The sequence below is a fragment of the Hyla sarda genome, chromosome 11 (assembly GCF_029499605.1).
Source record: "Hyla sarda isolate aHylSar1 chromosome 11, aHylSar1.hap1, whole genome shotgun sequence".
NCBI classification, from domain to species: Eukaryota; Metazoa; Chordata; class Amphibia; order Anura; family Hylidae; genus Hyla; species Hyla sarda.
The window spans coordinates 11,208,592-11,216,555 of record NC_079199.1 but is presented as its reverse complement, the minus strand read 5'-3'; the positions used below and the strand labels follow the sequence as shown (position 1 = coordinate 11,216,555).

Genomic DNA, 7,964 nt, shown 5'->3' with positions numbered 1-7,964 from the left:
TTGTCTTTCCTATTATAAAATTATAAATAAAACATTCGCCTTACCTGGGCCTCTTTTTACATACCCATTAGGATTTGGTCTATTAAATCCAATTTGGAACATTTTACAGACAATTTTTTTTGCAGCTATATATATATATATATATATATATATATATATATATATATGTGACACAGGCCCGGGCATACACATGGGCACTAACACAGGTAATGGCATAGATGGGAGTAAAGCTTTTGCACACCGTGTTTCCCAACCACTGTGCCTCCAGCTGTTGCAAAACTACAACTCCCAGCATGCCCTGATGGCTGCTTCCCAACATGTGGCTCTCCACATGTCAAAAAAACTACAACTCACATCAAGCTCCATTGCAAAACTACAAGTCCCAGTATGCCAATTTAGATTTTTTTTTTTTTTTTTTTACAGCTGCAAACACAGGCGAAAATGTACTGAACATGGCCTTAATGTTACATTTTTATGATTTATTAATTTACATGTTGTTTATTTATTTATTCTTTTGAGTTTATCTTTTGTTAGTTATTTATTATATTTTATATAATTATTAATAGATAGCTAGATGATAGATAGATAGATATGAGATAGATAGATAGATAGATAGATAGATATGAGATAGATAGATAGATATGAGATAGATAGATAGATATGAGATAGATAGATATGAGATAGATAGATATGAGATAGATAGATAGATAGATAGATATGAGATAGATAGATAGATAGATAGATAGATAGATAGATAGATATGAGATAGATAGATAGATATGAGATAGATAGATAGATAGATATGAGATAGATAGATATGAGATAGATAGATATGAGATAGATAGATATGAGATGGATAGATAGATATGAGATAGATAGATATGAGATAGATAGATATAAGATAGATAAATATAAGATAGATAGATATGAGATACAGACAAATAATAAGTCAGCCAGCACTTTAGTTGATACCAAACTATTATATGGACCTGGCCTACAGGTGCACGCTACTAGGCTAGATATACAGTCCAAGCTATTTGACCGCCGGCGGAGACAAATTTGCGAGCTAAGTGCCTCACTATCTCATAGTTTCACATTTGCATCTATTACACCATAGCTGTATAGTCTCCATGTTTTATCTGCATGTTCATGTTTCACCTATATCCTTGTGCTGGCAGTGTGCTGCTGTATTCTTCTGTTGCTAGATATGAGAGAGATATGAGATAGATAGATATGAGATAGATAGATAGATATGAGATAGATAGATATGAGATAGATAGATAGATATGAGATAGATAAACAGATAGATAGATATGAGATAGTTAAACAGATAGATAGATATGAGATAGATAAACAGATAGATAGATATGAGATAGATAAATAGATAGATAGATATGAGATAGATAGATATAAGATAGATATATAGATATGAGATAGATAGATAAACAGATAGATATGAGATAGATAGATATGAGAGATAGATAGATAAATATATATATATATATATATATGAGATAGATAGATAGATAGATATGAGATAGATAGATATATAGATTTGAGATAGATAGATAAATAGGAGAGAGATACATGATAGATAGATGATAGATAGATGTGAGATAGATAGATGATAGATAGATGTGAGATAGATAGATATGAGATAGATATGAGATAGATACATGATAGATATGAGATAGATAGATAGATATGAGATAGATATGAGATAGATACATGATAGATATGAGATAGATAGATAGATATGAGATAGATATGAGATAGATATAAGATAGATAGATATAAGATAGATAAATAGATATGAGATAGATAGATATGAGATAGATAGACAGATAGATATGAGATAAATAGATATGAGATAGATAGATATGAGATAGATAGATGATAGATAGATAGATATGCGATAGATAGATAGATAGATATGAGATAGATATGAGATAGATAATTATAGATATATATAGATAGATATGAGATAGATATGAGATAGATAATTATAGATATAGATAGATAGATATGAGATAGATAGATAGATATGAGATAGATATGAGATAGATAATTATAGATATAGATAGATAGATAGAGAGATAGATATGATAGATATGAGCTGTCCGGGCATGCTGGGAGTTTTAGTTTTGCAACAGCTGGAGGCACACTGCTTGAAAAACACTGGTCCATGTCATAGAAGATATTGTGTGAAATGATGGGGGAATCATCCGTTGCGATCACTCACGGTGCACACGTACTAATCGTCCTTCCCACAGACAAGTCATTTATGTAAACCGAAGTCATTTTCATCCGCACAAAGGTTTTAGTTCTTTCGCTATCAAATCCTAAAATAAGCGCTTGGCATTATTGCCCGTATTGTTGTTGTTGTTTCGATGGCCTATTTAGGGCATTATGAAAATGTTCACAGCCCCAGTAGATAGAAAATTGTTTTTTTACTGATAAACACTCAGACAAATGAAATTGCTTTTCTTGTTCTCGAAATGTATTTAATAAAGGGAGAAGTTCACAGGCGCCAAAATAAACAAAAAATATAACCCTTGGATACCGTATGCAAAATATATAACCTCGAGCCAGGAGTCTGCAGTCACTTTCAGGGAAATCATTGTATATTTAATGTATTTTGGGGGTGTCCACTTATATCCATGTGGCCCCTTACCCTTGTTACCTCCTGCGTCCAGCAGGGTGCTACCCTGGAGCCGGGGTAAATATCTGCAGCAGTGGCTTCTAGGCCCAGGGCAAGGATTTTCGTCTACAGTTCCCCCCAGTTTAGTAGATGACCCCAGTGAGTAAGTAGGGAATACTTCAGGGAAATAGGTAGGGAATCGACCAGGTAGCTAGGTAGGAAAAATGTCCGCCCCCCCCCCCCCCCACCAATTGTGGATGCCCCCAGTACATAGGTTCCCCCCTGAGGTACAGGCTCTGGCACAAGACTTCTTCAGCAAGGGAAATGAGCAGGGGTCAAGTCCTGGGAAAAAAAGTGTGGGAACTCACCCAAGATTTCCATTTAAAGGGAAACAAGACATCTTATACCCTATCCAAAGAATAGGGGACAAGATGACTGATCCCAGGGTTCCTGCCGCTGGGGACCCCCATGTTCTCCCTGCTGCTCCCGGCGTTCGTTTAGAGCATTGGGTGCAGTGCCGGAGGCTCGTGATGTCAGGGTCATGGCACCTCAATACAAGTCTATGGGAGGCGGTGTAAAGGCTGTCACGCCCCCTCCCATAGACTTGCATTCAGGGGGCATTACTGTGAGGTCACGTGCCTCTGTCCTGCATCACCAATCATCCGGCACAAAGCAAAGTTTGCTCCGTGCACCAGATGTCTGGGGTGCCACAGCCGAGATTGCGGGGGTCCCTTTGGATATGGGATAATATGTCTGGGGGCAGAGTACCCTTTTAAGGGCTGGTCCAGCAGGACACCTAATGGGAACTGCATTCCTGCTGTGGAAAAAGTGCAGGAAGTCTGTTCCCATGATTTCCTGCAGTACCTGAGCCCTGGAAATGAGATGATGTCATTACCCCCGGCTTGCAGTGGAAGCGCTGAAGAATAGGAGCAAGGATTAGTGCTGTTCCCTGTTCCCATACAGTACTATGAGTACTACATCGTACGCATCTCCACTCATTTTATTTTCCTTGGGGAGGGCTCTCATCTGAATCCCCTGCCAGTGACTGGAGATTCCGATTTTTCCGCCCCTTTACCGCCAGCGCCCTAAGACAGCTGCCTAAGCTGCTTTATGGCAGCGCTGGCCCTGGTGCCTTCACCCAGTGGAGCATCCAGGGTATGGGTGTTGGGCCCTATTGGCTACCAAGTGAAAAAAACCAAAAAACTTTAACTCACCTTCCTACGTTGCCCCGTTGCACTGATATCGATGTTCCATTCTCCGATCCCCGACTTCTTCCTCTTCCTGTAAGTCGAAGAGTCATGTGACGCTCAACGTATCACCAGCAGCAGCAGCCATAGGGGCTGTTTATATTGTTGTGTTGTTGTATCAGAAGAAAACTAAGATCTCAGAAAGCAAATTGATCTTCTATTTCCACACCTTCCTTCTGCTGCAAGAAAGATATGTATTCATTTTAAAAAATATATAGCTGGGAGCAGACGTATTGGAAATTCTGTTTTTGCACCATTGGATTTATGGGCAGCGCAGTGAATGTTCTCTATCAGAGGTGTAACAAGTAGCTCCTGGGCCCCAGTGCAGCAACTATAAAGGGGCCGAGCATAGACGGTTTAGGATCCAGGCACAAAACCTGTTACTGCTCCCAAAAAGGTTTAATTTTTGAAACATTGCTTCTCCAGATACTCCTGTATGCATAGAAACACCGGCAGGCATCTGCCTTCTAAAAGGGATTATTTTTGGACATTCATTTTAGAAAGTATTAAAGGACATCTGCAGCGATAACAACTTATCCCCTATCCGAAAGATAGGGGATAAGTGTTTGATGGCTGGTATCTGATTGCTGGGACCCCCTGCGATCTCCCAAATGGGCCCCGGCATTTCCACTCTGTGAGAGTCGGTGGTATGCCCCCTCCACACGCCCTCCCCATACATCCCTGCCTCTCCCATAGTACTTTATGGAGGAGGTGTGTCGGCCACAGCATCATGCTGTGGCCGACATGCCTCCTGCACGGGATTCATACTCCTACTACTGTTGCCATCAGCTATTGAAAAAGGGAACCTGGCTCCCTGAAATGCGTCTAGCCGGCCACTCTATTATCGCAAACACCCCAATACACCCCACTTACTTTGCGTAACAACGTGAGACTCATCTGGGACATTGATCCTCCAGATTGAAACAAGGAGCACCTTTCACTGGCACCACGGGTAAGAGTTACTTGGTACCGGGTCGGACTGACCGGCAGGTACAATCGGATGTCGTCCGAGGGCCCGCCGCCGCTACTGAGGATCCAGGACACTCATCCCAGATCCCCAGAATACACGCACATACAGGAGAAGGTGTCCCCTCTGTCTGGGCCGCATCTGCAGCTTACACAGAGGACATGTGACCTCCGCTCCCACGCAGCACGCAGTACATGCGCCAATGATGGCCCCTGCTGCTGAGGAGATCGCTGCGTGGGACACCAGGTGAGCATATTTTTTTTTTCTCTGCCTATACCTATGGGGAAGAGAGGGAGGGGGGGGTAACTCTGCCTATACCTATGGGAAAAAGGGGGGAGAACTATACCTATGGGAAAGGGGGGAGTAATCATAGTTTTGCTATGATCCGTTGCTCCCACTATGAAGGGTTCTCTGAGATCGGTATCTCTGTTTTAGACACAATCTATCACAAGATGGAAATAAAGATGGAGAATGTATGAACCCTCTAGAGCGGTAACCTGCAACCTGCAGTTCTCCAACATGGCGCCATTGATATGCACCCTGAGGAAACTTTTCCAAAACTCTCTGCGGGGCAGAGACTGAGCATGGATTTACAGTCACCATGAATAAGGAACTGGCAGGTTTAGCAGGTTCCTGGGGCATTGGCAAGACTGGCCTGTATAGGTGCCTCTTGAAGGTCATGTGGACTCACTGTATGGACAGGTTTGGCTTTGGACCATGTTGAGGAGCAGAGTCTAAGTATTGTCTAGGTCCCTGGTCTCCAAACTGTGGGCCAGCAGATGATGCACCAGATGTTGTTGACCTCCAGATGGTCCGAACTGTGCACTTGCAAAACTACATCTCCTATCAGGCCCGGACAGCCGTTGGCTTTCCGGGCATGCTAGGAGTTGTAGTTTTGCAAGTCCACAGTCTGAAGACCACTGCTCATGGTTTTCACCCTTCATCCCACTCCAGGATGCTGAAGCGGGACACCAGGTTGCTTCTCAAGCATGGTCCTAGTGTAAGTAACAGCTGGCCCAGTAGACCAGGAGGCACTGGTCCAGGGGGTGAGACAAAAAAAGCATAGTCAGCGACATGGTCAAACACAGAAGAGTCAGCCTGGTACACAGGGATCAGGCAAAGGTGTAGTCAAGGTCCAAGCAAGAAGATGCTTTGGCCGGTGGCACAGGGTCTGGGTCAACAATCTGGGTAAGTCACAAAAGAGATGGTTTGGTAGAGGAAGGGTCTTGTAGAGAAGCAATCCTGAAGGTAGGCATGGGCCAGTTTACTAATAACAGACTCGGAGTCCACGCTATCAATGGACCCTAAACTCTCAGAGAAGAATGACTAATGGGATTTTTAGGGAATAGATTAGGGATGCACTGGTCATTCATTTCCTAAAGAGTGGGTATGAGAGCCCTAAGGGCCACACCATGAAGGGTAGGTGGCCAAAAACACAATGGGGGAGATTTATCAAAACCTGTGCAGAGGAAAAGTTGCCCAGTTGCCCATAGCAACCAATCAGATCGCTTCTTTCATTTTTAACAAGGCCTGTGCAAAATGAAAGAAGCGATCTGATTGGATGCTATGGGCAACTGGACAACTTTTCCTCTGTCCAGGTTTTGATAAATCTCCCCCAATGTGTTTTTGGCCAATTAGGTGACACTTTTATTTCCACACTCTGTTATCTCTGGCTATTGTAGAATGCAGTATCCTCTTAGACACTGACTGTGAGGGAGTGTATTCTCTATAACCAGCAATACATTGCATCTGATTCAGTATTCTGGTTCTGTGACTTTAGCTCTTATATTGGTCAACCCTTTGCTATTCGATTCCATACTTTTGTTGTCCTCTCGGCTTTTTGATCCAGCTTGCTGACTATCCTTTCTGTTTGTTTGTCTCCCCCTGAGTATGGTATCCTGGGCATGTTAACTCATTGTGTCCTGACTGTTTCTCCCTGATCTTACTGTATTGTGTGTAGTTTGTTGCTTTGACCTGAGACGTCCCTGCACTTATTCAGAGTAGGGATCATCTTCTAGTTGTGGAGTCGCTATTTTGGGGAACTACTCAATAGGCAGGGACTGGCGTTCTGGGTGAAAGCTAGAGTGCACTGTATCCTTGCCTATAGGTGACATAAAGTGTGTGTGTGTGTTGGGGGGGGGGGGGGTGGCATGGAGCTTGACCTGTCCAAGATGTTGGATGCCAATGAAAGTCATAAATGCACCACTGAGGTGGATACAAGACATATAAGAAACAACATCACTACTACACAAACCTAAGGATACATTTTACATCCATTTATGCCAGCCGTAATGCAATAAACCAAAATTGACAAGTTCATTAACGTTCTGCCTCGTAAACGTGTAAAAACTCATCATCGGCTGCAGATTGTAATTCACATTCATTTGTCAAATATGGCAAACATGTGTTACATGGAGTTACTATTGTTAAACTGTATTAAAATAACTCGGAACAATAACCTGACACCCGAGCACCCAGCAACACCCACCCACCCGTCAGCTATGAAGTGTGGCAGGGGAAGTCTTCTACATAAAAGATAGAATGTCAATTTATATGGTAACATATGGACAACATTCATGGGTGTTAACTGCAAATGTACTGCAACACTGTGAGCTTAAAGAGCTATATTGCTGAACCTTTGCAACTATAACATGTGCATAGTGACTATACCAGCAGAATAGTGAGTGCAGCTCTGGAACATAATACAGGACATCGCTTCTCGGCCTTTTGGCTAAGATCAAGTGTAGTATCTGTTCTTATCAGTTAGTCCACTGGTAGGAATAGATGGCTGCAAAGAGGAGCAGGTGTACCGGGCATTCCGGGGCTGGTGCCACAGAAATAGCCCAACGGCTGCTCTGATGTGCTCTGTTTCCTCCAGGTCTGGCCATGAGGTTGGGGGGTGTAGAGCTGAGGTACATTTGTGCCTAGGGGAGTGGTGACCCTGAGGTGCCTAAACTCACTGGATGGATTCCTCACTGAGTAGAGGCATGGGCACCATTAACTCTTCACCCTTGGCACTAACCCTTGGTATCCCAGCCTTCTGGCTAGGATTAGGGAAATTTTTATAGACCCGGGCGGATGACCGGGCAGTATATCTGCACTCATCCAC

The 7,964-nt window shown here is 43.0% G+C and overlaps 1 pseudogene; it reads left to right on the top strand.

Annotated features, from left to right (window-relative positions):
- The first annotated feature begins 7,566 nt into the window (after positions 1 to 7,566).
- Positions 7,567 to 7,733, top strand: LOC130296022 (U2 spliceosomal RNA; annotated as a pseudogene).
- The last annotated feature ends 231 nt before the right edge of the window (positions 7,734 to 7,964 follow it).